The sequence below is a fragment of the Agelaius phoeniceus genome, chromosome 8, assembly GCF_051311805.1.
Source record: "Agelaius phoeniceus isolate bAgePho1 chromosome 8, bAgePho1.hap1, whole genome shotgun sequence".
In the NCBI taxonomy this organism is placed as follows: Eukaryota; Metazoa; Chordata; class Aves; order Passeriformes; family Icteridae; genus Agelaius; species Agelaius phoeniceus.
The window spans coordinates 28,099,729-28,117,801 of NC_135272.1; the positions used below are offsets into that span (position 1 = coordinate 28,099,729).

Sequence of the window (18,073 nt, forward strand, 5' to 3'; positions counted from 1 at the left end):
CATGCAGCAAAAAGAAGCAGGGAGAAGGCTGTTTTCCCAGCAGGGTCCCTGCAGGCAGAGCTTCCCTGCCCTTCTCTCGCGCTCTTGTGCTGCAAACCTCTTTCCTTGGTGCTCCCATCGCTGCCTGCATCCTGACAGCTGCTTTCCTACCCTTTCTGCCCCAGTGCAGACGGCCAAGCACATTAATTTTTCGGCAGAAGTGTTGTAATAATTAGGCAGCTCGTCGGAGGGTTTAGCAGTACTTAACCAGATGTGAGAAGACTCTTCCCATGGTCCCTGCTCTCTCACTGGGCTCCAGCCAGCTGCCTTTTCCCGCCTGCTCAGGTTGCCTAGAAGGGGCTGTAGGAGATCTCCCGGCTGCCCTGGCTCCTCTTGCTTCTCTTCTTATGTTAAACACTCATTTGTAAAAGAGAAAGAGGGAGGGTGGAAATCCTTGGGCTGTTTGGGAGAAGAGCAGCAAAGAATTAAAAGCAGACACCTGCAGCGCTTGGATTTGAGACCTCCACCATTAACTCTTCCCAGGGCAACATCCCCCGGGCTTGTGACACTTCTTTTGGTGCAGCCAGGGACACATGGTGGGATGCAAGGGCTGGAGTGGGTGGTGCTGCTATCTGGGGCTCCAGACAGCTCCTCGTTATATATCCATCAAGTTTTATGTGCATATAAATATAATATCTCTTTATACATATGAAAAAATCCCCATATCCCCGGCCTCAGTTTCCCCCCCTGCCCTATAGGGATGATGCTATTTCTCTGCACTCTGTGCTCTATAACCATTTATACACAAGGCAGTAGTATTACCACTAACGTGGTTTTAAAACTAGGTTGTAGCAAACTGTATTGTCTGCCTAATCCATATTAATGGCAAAAACTGCTGCAGACAGGATATTGGCCTGGATGGCCCTTGGATTAAGTCATTCTGACAATTGTTACATTTCTATGGTAAAGTTTTATAAATACACACTGACACCATATATTAGGTTTAAGAAAATCCATATACAACCTATAGATTTCTGGTTATAAAGAGAAAAAAATGTATTAAATCAGCAAGACCAAGGGAGCAGACAAGATATAAAAATGATACTGTATTATGCTGGAACTTATTGAAAATCCCAGTGCATCTTTTTTATGTAAATGGTAAATTCTTTTCTATGTTCTGAATATGTTTCTTAATGTGTGTCACGTACCAGAATAGTAGCATGAACACAGTTGCAAATACGGTGTGTGTTTTATTGTGAGTATTATACTGCATAGCAGAGTGAGGGTGTTGAATGCTGCAGTCAGTTATATACAGCTGTAAATGGGAGCTACCTGCTGTTCTGTATACAGCCAGCTGCATATTTATTAGTAAATACCAGTCTAGGTAAAAGAAAAATAAAACAGGAAGTTGTATTAAAGACTTCAAGGCTTAAAACTAGTTTGTGCACAGCCCCTGGGATCCCACTGCGGGAAACGGTCCAGCATTTTCCAGCATTAAGTCTTTTCCATCTGATTTTTCTAGCTCTGTGAATTTGAAAGCCTCTTCTGAACTCCCCTTGCTCATCAGTTTGTGGAATAATTCATCAGTGTTTCAAAGCAGGGTAAAGATTGGGTTTGGGGCTAGAGAAATTACGGGTTGACTCCTTCCCCGGTGTGCCTCCAGCTGAACATACCGGAATCATGGAGTCACAGAATCACTTAGGGTGGAAAAGACCTGAGAGATCATCGAGTCCAACAATTTACTCAGCAGTGCCACATCTGCCACGAAAGTATGTCCCCAAGTGCCACATCTCAATGTGCTTTAAATGCATCCAGGGGTCAGAGCTGCTCTGGTGGGTGAAGTTCCGAGGACCGATGGCTCTGGGCACATGAGGGCACATGTCACACACGTGTGTTTGCCACACACATAGCAGGGGTGGCCAGTGCCCGCGGCAGGAAGGCAATATTGCAAGGGGATAGCAAACCACGGATTTTCTGGGGTGCCTGTGGGCTTTCTGACTGACGGGCACATCTCCAGAGAAAGGGATCAGGTCCGAGCATGGGATCCCAAACGAGCGATGGCTCTGAAATACCCGAGTGTTTGACCTAGAGGGAGCTCTCTTACATGAAGAATGAGACTTGGCACTGCCTGCCTGAACAGCTTTTAGCGTCTGTATTTTCAGCGAGCTTCTGCTTCCTGTATTCTGAGCTCACACTGCCAGGTACTGTATTTCTCTGAGTGATGTAAAGAGGCTTGGAGAAGTCTTGTGTGTAACTCCTGTGGTCCCAGCTCTGCAGGGGCCAGAGTCAGAGCCTCACTTGTTCTTCAGAGTTTGCTTCTTGTGGAAGTTGATGGAGATTTCTTCTGGCAGTAGAAGTTGCTTCTAGTTTTCCTTCTCCCAGTAGCACCATCACACCTCACAGATAAGCCATGGCTCTTGAGGTGCTAGGCACCCAGTCTCTGCTCTGGTGGGAGGAGGAAGAGGAAGGGCTCCTTGGTGAGGAAGAGTCTTTTGTTGGCAGCCTGAATCCAGCAACTGGAGATACTTATGTCACAGCCCAGCATGGCTCAGCTTTTCCCTTTGGGTCTCTCCTTTTAAATGCTTCATACCTCCTCACCCTCCTCGGGGTAGGTTCATCTGCCTGAAAACAAATCCATGATGTTTAGGATTTAGATGAACTGGTATTTCCTTCCCTAGAAGCTGGGACATGCTGGAGGTGACACAGATGGATGATGCTAGGGTGCTTCCCCAGTGCACAGGCAGATCTGTCTCTGACCTGTTGCAAGTCCTTGAAATCCCACCAGTCTTGCTCCCAGTGGGTGTGGGAGCTCCAAGCTCCAAGACAGCCTGTCTCTGGACACTGCAGAACATCAGTGAGGAGCATGATTGAGCTACCAGAGAACCCACAGCCTGCTGTACCCACTGCAGCAGGACAGAGGGGACGTGGCTCTCCAGAGGAAGCAGGTGTAGCTCTGCACCTCTAAGCCACCCACTGACTTAACAGAGTGAAGGAGGAACTTGCTGAAGTGCTGGGGCAGCGGTCTTAGAGAGCCCACAGTGCCTGACAACTCTTAAAAAAAGAGGACTGAATTAAAGCAGGATGGTGCCATTCTTTCCTGGGGCCAGAAAGTTGCTGTGTGGGAATGGGGGGCCCAGAAGAGCAGCTTCATGGTACAAAGGTCAAGCTGGAGGGATTGGAAGTGGTGATGCTGCCCTATTCCTCCATCCCATTCCTAAGCAGTGCAGGTCCCAATGAGGCTGAGTTCAACCATTCCAATGCCTGGCTTGTGATCCTTCTGCAGCCCCACTGTCTGGTGGCTGGGCTGCCTTAAAAGAGGGTTGCAAAGAAGTGAATCTGGGGGGGAAATTAGGACATATGGGGTGACATAGCACCATTTTTCTGTGGGTGCTTTTCTATTTTTTCTTTTCTTTTTTTTTTTTTTCTGTTGAACAAAGGAGTTTGGGGAAGGAAAGGGTGTGTGTGAGGGTAGGGACCTGAATGGGGAAGGTGGCTGAAGGGAAGAAATTGGAAACTACACCACCTTTTAGATCTAAATTTTAAAGAAAGGTTTTGCAGTAATATTTTGTGGGCTTTCAGTTTGTAGTCTGGTCTGTGCTTTTTCTAGAGCAGGAAAGAAGTGTGAGCAGCAGAGGCAGGAGAAGTTACTTTGGTTCACACCCCCAATTTGACTTGAAAAATGTCAGAAGAAAGTGAGTATGATTAGAATAATCACTTTTCTTGGGGGTGACTTCTTGTCTCTGTGTCTCAGATGATGGCCATTCCTTCCCCATCTTGCTGTCCTTGCTTTGCTAGCCAGCAAACCATACCTGAGCCTCCATGTGCCCTTCTCTGAGTTGGCACAAGGAGGGTATGGGAAGCTGTTACCTGCAAGGCTGTCTCCCTTGGACCTCTAACGAGATTAGGGGCTGCTGCAGAACAGTGAGCCAGGTGAGTCAGCACAGCCAACTTTGGGATCTCAGCAAATGTATTTGCACTGTCAGTAGTGCTCAGGCCCCATCCCATTTCTGCCTTCAACAGGAGGAAGCCACTCAGTTGAGTACAGCTCCCATGAAATTCAGCTTTCTAACCCTGGCCCTCAGAAACCCTGAAGTGGCAGCTCTTAGATATAAACCCTTGCAAGAACCTTGGTGAAATGCCTGAGGTACCAACTATGGATGTCCCCAAGCAGCAGAAATGCTTCATCTTCTTTTCCTTTCTCCCTTGTGGTCATAGGTTCATGGCCCAGCTGGGTTGTTTGAGGGCCTGGCTAGAGCAGTCTTTTTATTCTACATCTAAATTTATTGAAAATGAGTTCACTGTAGGTCCCTGCACTTTGCTTAGTCAGCTTTATGTTTATGTAAGCACCAGGGCAGGTGGGTGGCTCTTCTGGGAGTAGAGCAGGTCCTGTGTCCTGTGCTGGGTGATGCAGAGACAGCTTTAGGGGTGCTGGTTTCTCATCAGTAGTTCCCACCAGTTGCCAGCTGTTTGGAATTAAAAGCTTTGTCTCCTGAGAAATTTGTCGGAATCCTGAAGGGTTAAAAACACCTGGTCAGAAACAATCCTGGAACTTGGATCCCTCAAAGTAAGTACTGAGAATCATGCACATACCTGTTCTCTGTGTCCCTAATAAAAATATACCTCCAAATGTGGGGGCAGGTAGGGAGGGGATGCTGAGTGTGTTCTGAACATGCAGAAAAAGGGGAGCAGAAAACCAGCTGTTTTCTCCCTCTGGGTCCAGTCTGATCTAGAGCAGGCAGTGGGTGATTCTCTGCTGCACAGTGGAGAAGCAAGGATGCTGCTAGCTGCTGCCCACTCCTAATGGCCCCTTTGGGCCCTTTTGTGATGCCCAGTATGCAAGAGGACCAGAGCATCCTCAGCAAATGATTTTGAAAAGGCCTGTCTTTATATAGATGTGTTTTCAGCTCTTACCTAGACTTAAGAGGTCCTTGCTTGGTAAGTCAGGAGAGATGCAACTTTGACTGGCAAATTTAAGGCTTGATTTAAACAAGGACAGCACTTTAAAAATAAATCCTTCTTCTCCTGATGCCCCAAGATACATCCAGATAGGGTATGCTTACTTCTGGCTTAATGCTCCAGCTTAAAGGATAATTTTGGCCAAAGCTACCCTTCTGTAGTAGCCTATAATTAGCAATTAAAACATAAAAAATATTTCCATCGAGTGGCTCCTAAATAAATGCTTGTCACTGCTGATCAGAGTTGGTTTATTTCCATGTGTGTTTTTCTTCCTTCTTTTTTTTTGTATAACTTACAGCCCTGTAAATGCTCAGCAGCTGTTAATATGATTCTGTCGATAAGTTTACCATGGTGATTTGGCTATATTTGGTGAGCGTGTGAAGAAATCACTCACCGGTTAGAAGAAGGAAAGACAAGCTGTCGATATCAAGGGAGAAATGCTAATAACCCTGGTGACAAATCATTCCTGGGAATCTCAAAGGGTTAAAAAAAAAGCAGCAGCACTTCCCGGAGAGAGGGGCCTTGGCGAGTGAAGGTGACTCATCCGGAGCTGCAGACACCAGCTGTCATCTCCAGCTCCTCCTGTGCTTAATCACTTCACTTTTCTAAAGAAATATTTTGTTCTAATTCAAACAGACCTGGGCTTGTTTGTCTTTTATGAATTATTTACTGGTGAGGAGAACCTCTTGAGGTATCCATCTTCACTCAGAAATAAGTGGACTCTGAGAGCCTGCTGAAGCACTTTAAAGCACACAGTCGCCTCCTTGATGAGCCTTTCTTTTTTTTTTTTTTTTAAATAACCACTTAAAATCAAGAATAAACCCTAGAAAGTCAGCTCTGGGCTCCAGACTATACTGGAGAAAATGCACACGGACTTTGGCCTCATCTGGTTGCTCTTTGAAAGGCATCCCTGCCCTTAGGTGTGGGGTGGTGATGCTCCAAGTGACCCCTGGGACTGCTACCACTTTCCCAGCGTGGAGGTGGAGATCTGCCCCCATACCTGACTTGCTTCTAGAGGCATTCCCATAGGAATTATGAACTCACTGTGCATGGAGCACGTGCATGAAGGAGCCTGTGTATGCCCCTGACCCTTGTCTGGGCACTGACACCCTTCTGCTTCGGGAGATGTTTCTGTTACTTAAAAAATCCACAGCCAAATTCCACCTGGCTGTTCCTGATTTCAGCTCTTTGCACATTTATAGCTATTCCAGTGAAAAGAGAAGCTTGTATGATATTTTGCAGTCCCAAAAGGTCTGATCCATCAGCCATGGAAGTAAATAAATGTAAAAATTTGCACTGACTGGACTGGGCATCAGATTAGTCCCTAAATGTTAGTTGATCTGCTTTGGGGTTATGACAGACAAATATTTCCCCAAGGTTACTGCTACAGGAATAATCGATCTACCTGTCTTGGATATGTCGGGGCTGCCTATCATCACTGTAGTGTCTAAGTGAGTGTTACCTCTCAGGAAGTCTGTGCCTGACCAAATAAGTTGCCTTTTCTTTGTGTGGTTTGAGACCAGAGAGTGCAGTTTTCAGTATTTAAGATCATTGCTATTTGGCACTTACCTGCTCCACAGGATATTGGTACTTGACTGCAATGTCCTCATTACCTCTCTCTTACATTTATTTTAAAATTCTGGTTTTAAATTCATTTTTTCCTAAATAAATAACATGATCTGTAAATAAATTACTTGATCCTGAAAACAATTTAGACAGACAGAATGTCTTGAGTGTGATTTAGCTTGAGTGGTGTAAGTCGCATGCTTATACAAGCTTCAAAATGACAGGAAAGATAATCCCATCAGGCAGTCTGTAAAACAGAACAAGCCTGGAGAGGATTTTTCTTGTATACAATTACACTTAGAGACACAGGATGAGAAAGGATTCAGGACCTGGGGAGGCTGAAAGAGGCAGCTGGTTGTGTCCTTGGCACTTATTTGCACTAAGGTTCCCCATGCAAGCCTCCACCGCCCATGGAAAGTAGCTCCTACCTGCATGGGTTTGGTTTTGCACCGATGCCAGCTGCAGTGCTGATGTACTGCAGACCTGGGAATGCCACAGGCATGTGCTGCAGCATTTTCCCCATCCCATAGGTTATGTGCAATGGGGCATATTTGAGCCTCATCTCAGGGCTGCTCTTGTGTGAGCCCAAAGCCCACAGCCTGCCACCTGCCCCTGAGCACAAGAGACAAAAGTTCCTGAAGGTCTCCTTTGTGCCCCATTTCTGTTCAGAGAATGGGAACATCTCCTGGAAAGTAAGACACGTGAAAGTGATGCCCTTCCCAAAGTCAACAATATATTTGCTTTTGATTCCTCCCTTTTATTTTCTTTTTCCTTGCCGAAGGCCCTTTAGGCAATGCTTCTTTTTAAGAGGCACTTTTGACACCCAGGCCTCTCCTTCCTGCCTCCATCCACCTCCTCCTCCCTCCAGCCCGCACAATCTGCCAAGTTCCCTTGCTGCTCCCTTCCTGGTGCAAAGACAAGACATTTGGAGTGAGAAGTTTATGCCATACTCATTAGTTATGTATGAGTTAGCAGAACTTCTGGTGGATTTTTGCCACTTCCTATGAACTGTGGGATCCCACTGTTTACAAAGCAGCGTCTGGTAGAAGCACAAGGTAAAGTATTTGAGGTTCATTTCCGAGCTAGTTTCTTGCCTTTCTTCTTGTGTGAAAAGTTCCTGACTCTGTGTTGATTTTCTTGAGATCATGTTTATTTAAATCAGGATAATAATCTTCCAAATATACCCTAAAATTATATAGCCATATAAATCCTGTCATAATATATTCAGTAAAACTGTCAGGTGATCATTCTTAATGTAAAATGAGACCTTTTCATTTTCATCCAGTCAGTTAGCACTAAATTAACTCCTTGGAGCAGGCTCAGAGTCATTCATTTGAGTAAATACCCCAGTTATTTATTGAATATACAGCATTGCTGTCTATCTTGGGGCTGGGAGTGAGGGGCTCCTGTCCTTATCCCAGCTCTGGCACCAATCAGTCAGGAGAGGAGGCTTGAAAACTTCAATAATACCCACAAAAACATTCATTTTGTTCCTAATCTCAGTGCAGCCATGAGATGATTCCCAATGACAGGTTCAAGCTGTGAGCTGGGCTGCAGGCTGGACTCTCAACAGCCTGGGAGCAGGAATTGCCCCAAGCTGGCTCAAGTATTTGAGGATGTGAGTGTTTTGTCCACACAGCTGAGGATGCTCTGCCAGTGGGCTCCTCTGACACCCCAGGTCTGTTCTCCTGGGTCACCTCACCTCAGAGCATCTCTTCTGAATAGTTATTTTTCCCAAAATATTTGGTGTCCGGCTAGGACAGGTCTTCTAAACTTCCAGTCAGGAGCTGGCTGGGCACATCAGGACCTGGGTCATCTCCCCTTGGGATGGAAAGCTGCCAGCAGGCGTGGAAGAGATTTGCTGTGGGATTTACCATGCATGGCTGTTTGGAAGAAGCATTTAGACTGATGCAGGAGTCCCAGAAGGGCTGTCACTGAGATAAAAACCTTCAAAGAGCTTCCTCTCATAGTTCAGTAGGATGGGTTTGAGGAGGTACAGCCTCATTTCAGTCCTCAGGAAGGCGAGGTCCCCTTGTCATCCCTCCTCTGGCTGCCAGGCCAGCGGGAGCATGAAAGGTCAGCAGAAGCCTGTCCCAGAGCCTGCCAAAAACAAGTGGGAAATTGAAGTGCTCCCTGCCGGGGAGGACTCGAATATCTTATCAGCACACTCTGTTTAGATGTCAAGTCTCATGATGGAGCAGGAGGGAGAGATGAGCTTCTTCCCTTGCATTCTTGAGCAGACACCGAAAGTATCTCGAGAGATGTGCTGGCATCCAGCCCACAGCCTGGAAAGTACAGTCTCAGCCAGGTTCAGGGAAGCACCTTCCTTCTCTTGGACCTAAGGATAAGAGCCCTGTATTCAGCTTGCCAAACACAAAAGCCAAATAAAAACAAACGAATCGATGAATCAAATCCTGACTGTCCGGAACCGGGCTGCCAGGAGACACACTCATCCTGCTCTTCTGGGAGATCAAATTCACTACACAGATCAAAGAAAGAAGAGGAAAAGCTCTTCAAAAGTCAGGAAACAAAATCTCCTCAGCCTTCCTTTAAAGAAGGAAAGTTACTGGACTGCAGCCTAAAAGATCCAGAGGAGAAAGCATCAAAGGGAAGCTCTTAGTCACACGTGGCTCTGTCAAAGGTGAGGTCTGCCAGGTACTAGATGTCCAGTTTGAACTGACAAACTTCAGCTCCCCAAGAGCAGTCTCTTATCCTGCCTACAGGAGATCCACACCCCCTTTTCCTAGAAAAAAAATGAGAATATTAGAGTAAGGGAAAAAAGAAATTAAAGGTTTGTTCCTAAACTCTTGGTAGTCTTGCAGAAAATGGAGGGCTGTTCACATTCTTACTTCTTCTTCTTGATGCCCATTTCAGCTGTAACATGCCTAAAACAAAGGTGGTGAGGGTGGTCAGGCAGGTCTCTCCTTGGGAGAATGGAAAAGAAATCCACCCTCATTTAAGATTGTGTGGCACATGGGCATTGCAGGTTGAGGAGTAGGAAGATGTGCCAACTGCAGATAAGGCCTGAAATTCAGAGCCTAAACTGAATCCCTTCTGACAGCTGTTATGTTCTAGCATGGAGGGAGTGATAGATCAGTGCAGTAGAATGCCTAGGCAATGGGCAGCACTGGTAAGTTTCAGGAGCAAATGAAGCAGAATTATTTCAGGAATGCGTTAAATTTAGCTGTTTCTGTTTTGGACAGGAAGAAAGAGATAATCTCATGTTCATCCTTCTACTTCTGCATGATTTTGTGACTGTCCAGGTATCAGGTTCCCACTGTTTGGCAGATACAAGGTGTGGAGTATCACATGTTCTCTTAGAAGTGCATTTCAGTTTCTGTGTGACCTCAGTTCTGAGGTAGCCTGGTGGCTTCAAGAGATGAGCAAGAGACACAGCAGGTTAAAGTGCAGGATCAGCAGCTGGCAGTGAAAATAGTTCCATGTAAGTTTATCAGCACATGGTCACCCAGAAGAAGGAAAAAGCAGTTCCCCCTGCCAGAAGAAAAGGAAAGGAGGTGCAAAGGGGAAAAGTGTGAACAAACTGCACAGGGATTGGAAGCAGGGAGAACAGCTAGAAAGACAGTCCTTGTATCTTCAAATCTAGGAGCTGCAGGAGTACAGTGACCTCAACCATCTAGTTGGGTCACTTATCCAAAGAACTCACAAACATCAAGATGCTGTGTGTGGCTGCCCGAGGAGAACCACTCATTCATAGGTACCAACATCTCAGCAGAGAAAACTACAGGGCTCAGTATGGCAGGATGCTTCAGTCTGTAATCTCTGTTATCTCTGTTATCTCTGTTATCTCTGTTTTCTTAGTCTGGCTGACCCAGGGTGATTTTGACACCTAACTGGGATTTCATGCAGTTTGTTTTAGTTTTGTATGACATTGTTTAGTGTTTAAAGGTTAGCCGTGTTAAAACTTTTACTGTTATATTGATTGACTGGTCTTTTCCTTGTTGCTGAATATGAGAATGAATTGAAAAAATATGTTCCCAATTCCCCCACCAAACTGGAGCACTCTTTGCTATGCATAGCTGGCAGATTTCTTCCAGCATTTTTTTCCTCTGCTGCCATCTTGCTATGTGTAAACCTGCTCACAAGGCATGGGCTTCTTCCAGGATTGCACGATATACTTGCAACTCACATTTGCACACTGCTGTGTATTGCTGCCAGTGCAACTTCTGCTTCTTGATATGTGCAGCAAGGTTTTAAAAAGTCCATCAAAATCAACCAGCATGCTCTTCTTGAGCAAGGTGTTTGTGGAGGGAAAGCAGATCAGAGACCACAGGGGGATGCTCTGCTTTACTGTAGCCCAAGCAGGGTCTTGCCAGCACTACCTGTGCTGCAGAGAGCAGAGCTGTGTTAATGGACAGACCATCCCCTGGAAGGAGGTGTCCTTTGGAGCACTGCTGTAAACCAGTTCTGTCACAGCATCTGTTGCAGATCTGGTCCTTTTCTACCCTTTGAGTAAGTGGGGGGTTCCTCACTGCCCCGAGTGCTTTCCACTGGGGTTGGTGTGTGTGATCCTGCTGAGGACAATGCATTGGCCCCACAAAGCATGTCTGGGATGCTGCTGTCATATCTCCTCTGTCCCCTTTACTGTGTTTATTGATATCCATTCCTTCATTTTAGTGCTTTAGCAATCATGGTGATAAACAACACCATAACAATATCCTGTGGGCATCTCTATTCCTGTGCTGAAAGGTGCTGCTTAAGGACCTGTGCTGTAGAGTATCTCCATATGGGAGCTGGTCTGGGGGTGTACCCCAGCACAGGGCAACTCTGGAGGTCGTGGCCCAAGGAGGCAGGTGGGCAGGAGGCATGAAGTTCTGCCTCTCATCTTTCACTCTACCCACAGAGTGCTGGAAAGCACAAATTCTGTTAAGATTAAGTTATAATTTAAGGCAGTGAACATGTGCTCTGCTGGCAGCTATAAAGATTCAAATCATAAAGTTTTACAGTGGAATGGTTTCTGTAAAAGCATCGTTAGAAAGGCGGAATCGTGCCTTTAATTCTTATGACTTATGGGGCTGCCTGGTTTGTTTTGGTTTTAGTGGTGCTTAGTGGGACATGAGGTGGGGTCCCAACCCCATCTTTCCATTTAAAGTCAGGCCTTTCTTCCCCAGGGCCCTGCTGTTCCAGTGCCTTGAGAAGGACTGGAGATGGTGTAGAGTTTTCTGCGTTCACCCCATCCATGCAAGTTTTGGGACCCCTAATATGTGCAGAGCTTTTGAACTAGCAGGAAGGAAGATGATCTGCATCATCAGGTGTGTGCTGCATAGTTGTGGTGTGGAGCCTGGGGAAATCCAGGCTGGGATATGAGTATCTTGAGCATGTTGAATGTTCCCAGCTGAACTGTCCCTGTAAGGTTAGAGTTTGGTTAGCCACCCTGAGGGCTGTGAGGATGTTGAAACATAGAATCATAGAAAGGTTTGGCTTGGAAGGCACCTTAAAGATCATCTAGTTCCAGCCCTCCATGGGCAGGGACACTTTCCATTAGACCAGGTTACTTAATGCTCTGTCCAACCTGGCCTTGAACACTTCCAGGGATGGGGAATCCACAATTTCTCTGGAATATTCTTCCAAAGGACAGGTTAGCTTCCTCCTTCTTTCAGACTTTGAAAGTAAGGTAGACTTAGTCATGTCCCATAACATTAGTTGGCATCCAAAGGAGGCACACATTGCTTTGAGCTTTTGCAACATGCAGGGTGATGTTCTCCACCTATAATGCCTTTGCTCTGGTAGCACTGGAGTGGAGACCCCATTGCTTTCAGCAAGTGGGGGCTCCAGGGTCTGGACTTCGGAAGTGGTCTGACACAGATGGTGGAAATCTGCAGCAGCTGCATGAAAGGCAAATGAATTAAATCATAATACGAATAATACAGTCAATACAGCAGCCATGAGTTGTTTATTTTTATGTTAAATTCAATGCATTTTTGTCGCCCTCATATTTTTAGTGATCAATAGGCCAAAGATTTTCATATTAACAATACTCAACTGCATTGTAGAAGAGGGGGGAAGTGGGAGGATTTGGCAGCTGGATAGACACGTAACATTTTTGTCACCTCTTTGGGACATGTGGAAAGTAGTTTGAGATTATGAATAAGCATCATAGAGATATATATTTGCTGAAAAATCAGCAGAGAAATTGTTGGAGGTATTCCCATTTCAATGGTTATCTCCAGCTCCCAGATTTAGCACCCCACTGGGGTGAGTTTGCTCCAGCAGCCCTTGCTGTGCAGTTATAGTGAGATGTTTACAGGGGAAGGAACACACCACTAGTGTGACTACACTTGGTTCATCTTTCATTTTATTTATAAATTAAAGCACAGGGACTTATTCTTCATGAAAATTAAGGTTTTTGGTGCAGGTGGTGTGTGTGTAATATTTAGAGCTTTAACCTTGTGTTCTGCTGAACTTCGCAGCTGGACCACTGGGTGAAACTGAGAGGGGAATTAAGCTCAGCTGTAAGTCAGCTGGGTTTGAAATGGGGAAGTTTTACGGTCCCAAGTTTTGGGATTTTATGAGATTCCGACAAAGAGCTCGAATAGGGCACATGGAGATAGGCGTTTCCCAGCCTTCATCTTTAAAATGGAGAAGCAGACAGTTAGCTGAGGTGCTGTTGGTATCTTATGGATGGAAAGGAGGCATTTAATCTCTTTCACTGGGCGGTGGAAGTGACTTTCCAGCCTTGGCAGGCAGCTGGCGGCTGGCAGTATTGCCTTTAAAGCTGAGTGTCATGGGATTAAATTGAGTCCTGTGGCATTATGGCCAAGTCTTGTCCTGCTTTTGAATCGTGCCTTTGCCGAGCCCATAGATCAGCTGGGCTCAGGCTGTGCCGTGGCAGTAACCCAGCATTATTGAACCTGTCCTCCTCGCTCTCCCAGGCAGTCACACGAGCGTCTGGCCAGATTTGCAGGACTCAGCAATGGACAGCCCGGGCCCCACTTACTCAGAGGAGCAGATCGATAACAGAGGCGGGTGATAGATGAGGAGAGTTAGGGATGGATAATCTGCTGAATTTACATGACCCAGGGTGGTCCAGGGAAGGCTTGCAGCTTTGCTGGGAGACTTTCAATAGGAGACAGAAGTTGCCTTAGTTTCCAGCTGCTGACTGCATTTTAAAAACATTGCGGGGTCTGTTTGGGTGGGTGGAGGAAGCTGCCAATTGTGAGCAGAAAATAAAGCGGCGTGTCCGCTCCTGCCTCCCGGGCTGCATCCCCCAGCCCTGCCCAGAGCAGCCGAGCTGGCACTGTGGGAAAGGAAGCATGCAGTGCCATGCACCCATCTGCCTGTGCCGTCAGGCTCCATCCCATGGTGGAGTCCAGGAAAGAAAATACTGCCAGGACAGGCAGGATGAGTTCTGAGATATTATTTAGATACTGATTTGATACCTGTGTCAAATTGGCAGCAAAGTGCTGACTCACTTGGTAAGAAGCAGAAAGTTTCAGGCCCAAAGCTCTGTATTTCCACTACCTGATTAGCAAATACGTCATAAAAACAAGTACCAGTAGGTAGAAAAGAGAGGCAAAAAGGTTTGCTTTTAAATATTGATAATAATATTAACAGAAAAGACACCACCTTTCCAGTCCCATTGATACTGGAGAGTGGAGTTTTAGGGCTTAATCCTCTAAGATGCTCTTAAATGCCTTCTGCCATTACCACAGAGCATATGCCAGTGGCCAGCTTTTGGGGAGGAAACTTCTCTTGAATTGAGGCTGCCCTGTAACTGTTTACAGTGGTGTCTTCCTTTTGTCGTGCTTTGTTTGATCTTTCACAGAAGCATCTGGTCTGGCCTTTGCTGAAGACACCACACTGGGCTGGAAGGACCACAGGTCACTTCTTCTACCCACAAATGACATCTCTGGTGCCCATAAAACTATAACCTTCCTGCTGGCTGGAGTGCGCTGCTGACAGACCAGCACTCTTTGATTTAAGTGGTTTAGCTTTTTCTCTAATGTGTCTATGTCATTTAGTCTCAGGTTCAGTTTTTGGCAAGAAATAATGGTTACAAAACCTGTGAAGGAAATAAAAAACCAAAACAAACAGTTATTTGAAAGAAAGATGTACACAAATTCTTTAAAAGCCAACCTTCTCTCCTTTCCTTTTATCTGTTCATCTTGGAGCTCAGGCCTTGCAGTATGCACAAAATGCTAAAAGATAAGGCACCACAGAGCAACTGGAAGCAAAAGTGAAGACAGGAAAACTGTTTTCAATATGCAAACTGATAAAAGAGCCCAAATTCTGGGTAGTAGAAAATAAAATAGATTTTCATGATTCTACCCAGTGCAACAATCACAGAAGTTTCTAAAAAAATGTATTCTTTTTTAAAAAAATACATATGATTTTAATCAAAGTATCTTTCTTTATTATTTTACTGAATTAGAACCCAGTCCTACAGTTAGATCCATTTTGGATGGAGCTGATTGAAAATCATCTTACTCCCTCTGATATGAGGAGGCTTTGCTGTCTGTAGAGTCTGTTCCCCCAGCTGCAGAGTTGATGTCTTGTGATGAAATGGTCCTCTTCTGCTTGCAAATGCTCATCTGCAGGTAGAATTAATGTTCCAGAGTCCAGGATTTTTGGGGGGGAACAGTGCTGGTTAAAAAGCAGGACACTAAGAGCTGCTTTGTGTAGAAGTGCATGGTGCTGACGTGGATATGAAATTGCTTATCAGCTTTTTTCTCTTATTTTGCTGGATATTGTAAGTAACCAGAAGTATACCACGGCTTAGGAGGAGTGGTTTTCATACCAAAGGTCAAACGCTGTCAGGAGGGCAGCAAGCTGTCTTCACACCACACAAAAATTGCTTTTCTAATGCAAAAAGTCCTTAAATTAACTGATTTTAAAGGCTTTTCCCCTTCCCTTCCCTTCCCTTCCCTTCCCTTCCCTTCCCTTCCCTTCCCTTCCCTTCCCTTCCCTTCCCTTCCCTTCCCTTCCCTTCCCTTCCCTTCCCTTCCCTTCCCTTCCCTTCCCTTCCCTTCCCTTCCCAGCACAGAAGTCTTGAGAAGGCAGAACTTTGTGTTTCGAACAGTTCTGTAAAGCAGTGGAGAAGAGATGCTCTTGCACATCTGGATCTCTGGGCATGTTCTGTATATATACATTGGCACATATATCTGCATACAAACACAGCATATGTGTCTTCCAAAAAACCACAGGCATGGATGTATCTGGACACATGTGCATTCACCCAGAACAGAACCTTTATACATTTGTGTTTATCGAGTGGGCTTTATACAGGGCAAAGTTCCCTTTGCTTTCTGCTTCCTGACATTCCAGGGAGAAAAATGTCCTGTTGTAGCCTCAGGAAAATAACTGAGCGAATAACTTAAAGGAAGAAAAAAATAACCAGGATTGCTCCAGTTAAGGAATTAGCCTGCCTTGCTTTTGCAATAAAGCTCCTCTCCCTCTCCCTGTCAGCCCTGGGCACCCTCCTTGCTCCAGTTTTAATTCTAGTCTCTAATCTCAGCCGCTCCTGTGATAAATTAATTGTAATGATAGAGGCCCCAGTTACGAGGTCTGCACCGTTTGCTTGTAATCTGAGCGACAGGTTTAGGGCCTGCTTTATTTAAGATGCGAGGGTAATTACATGGGAGTTAGCATATGCAGGCAGGGAGATATGATTCATTCTCCCAGCGACGGCCATGACACAGCTGTTTGTCGGATAAAATAGAGGAACCGTGTTGTTACAAAATGTTCCCCTTATTATACCTCATTAAAAACAAGGCTGCGATAAGTCAGACCTGGCAATGAATAAAATGTATTGCCCCCTGTAAAAGCTGATAGGAGAGAAAGAGGGTCTTCCGAGCAGGCTCGGGTCATTTATTTATTTTTTGTTCGCTTTCATGCTCCCTCTTCTTTCTTTCCCTCTGGTTTTCTGCCTCTCACTGGCTACTGGAGGGAAGAAAAGGAATGTTTTCTCTTGCTTTCTCTTCTTTCTTTTCTTCTTTCTTCCTTTCTTTGAACCTGCCTGTGCCCTCCCCTTCTGGGAGCGATCGCCGATAAGGCAGGGTCGGGCCAACGGCAATTAGCGAAGCCTTTGGCAGGGAACAAAAGGGGAGATTTGTTCCCATCGGCCTAACACGAGCTGTGCCTCTTCACCTTGCCTGAATGCAACAGGCTGAGAGGGATGGCGAGCTCCCTCTCCAGCCCAGGGGCCGGGGCCTTCCCAGGCAGGTTATTAAAAAAAAATAAATAATCAAAATAACACTTAAACTTTCCTTTCAAGAGAGAAAAGATTTTTTCTTTTTCTTTCCCTTTCTTTTAAAATAACCCAAGGAATGAAAGGTGATTCTCCCTTCTCCTCTGCAGGAAAACAGGGAAAGTTTAAACAATAGAAGGCAAAAGTGTGGGAGAAGGCCACAAGTGACTCCGAGAGCCCATCAGGGTGAGATGGATAGAAGGAGTCCCTCTGAACTGGCATGCCGGAGCAGAAGCATAAATCCATCGCCTCTGAGAGTCCTGGGGCATGGAAGTTCAAAGGATGGCTTTCACTCTCTCACCAGTGCTTTTTTCTTTGTGCGCACTTTAAGCTGTCAGACTTGGTGGCTTGCAAGCATTCCTGCTTATTTATTTATTATTTTGGTGTCCTAAGGATACAATGTTGACTTTTGTCTTAAATTTTTTTATTATTATTCTGGGGAAGATAGAGTAGTTTTAAAGTAGTAGGAGTAGTGAGAGGTCTTGCCCGCTCTGGAGGGCTGTCAATTGGGAGAGAGGCACCCACCAACTGGAGCAGAGCTCGAGGCAGGCAGCTGTGGCCTTTTGGAGCTGTTTGTATGGGTTGCATTAAACCAAATGACGTGTGTCTGGGTTTTTCTAACTTTTTTTTTTTTTTAACTCTGATCAATACGTTCAGCTGCCTCTTCTCAGACCATTTGATTCTCTCTTGCGTATGTTGTTCTTTTCTTCCCACAATAGCTGAGATGAATGAATAAGGCTGATTGATAGATTGGCTGGTTTATTTTTAACTTAAGCTATTGAGGGAGATTTGTAAAACTATCATGATTTCTCTGGATGGATATTTAAGTTATAAATACCATAACATTTGGCTAACAAGATACTGAACTGCATTCAATTTAAAAATTAGATGCAATATCTTAAAAATAACTTAATAAAGTCCCAGACACAGCAAGTTAGTCCCATTTTAGGTTTGTTCCCTTGGGAATGAGTCCTGTTTGTAAAAATGCATATCTGGTTTGCATTCTAAACACCAGGTTTTTGGAAAGGTAAGTCCTTGCTTGGCTGGGTTATTGGCCTCTGTGCTGTACCCCAGTCCTGTGCTGCCATGTGGCAGGTGGTGGGTGTTAGCAGTGGTCTCAGGAGTGACAGTGATAGCAGAAGGCATTGCAATACCATGGGTGATCATCATGCTGTTAAACCAGTCAGATGGTTTAAGATGGTAGAGCTGGTGTCCGGGGCAAAGAAGAGCAGATTCCAGGGTGTAAGCTCTGTTGATGTCCCATCGCTGCTCACAGCTTCTCCCATGCCAGCCAAAGGAGGCACAAGTAATTCCAAGTCTTGTCTCTGTCTGGTGGTAGTACTGTAGTGGAAACAGTGATTTCTGGGT

At 45.4% G+C, this 18,073-nt stretch overlaps 1 protein-coding gene across 3 annotated transcripts in view; it reads left to right on the forward strand.

The window, feature by feature from the left end:
* The window catches only part of RNF220 (ring finger protein 220), a 211,032-nt gene that overhangs the window by 13,289 nt on the left and 179,670 nt on the right, over positions 1-18,073 (forward strand). The window lies entirely within an intron of this gene.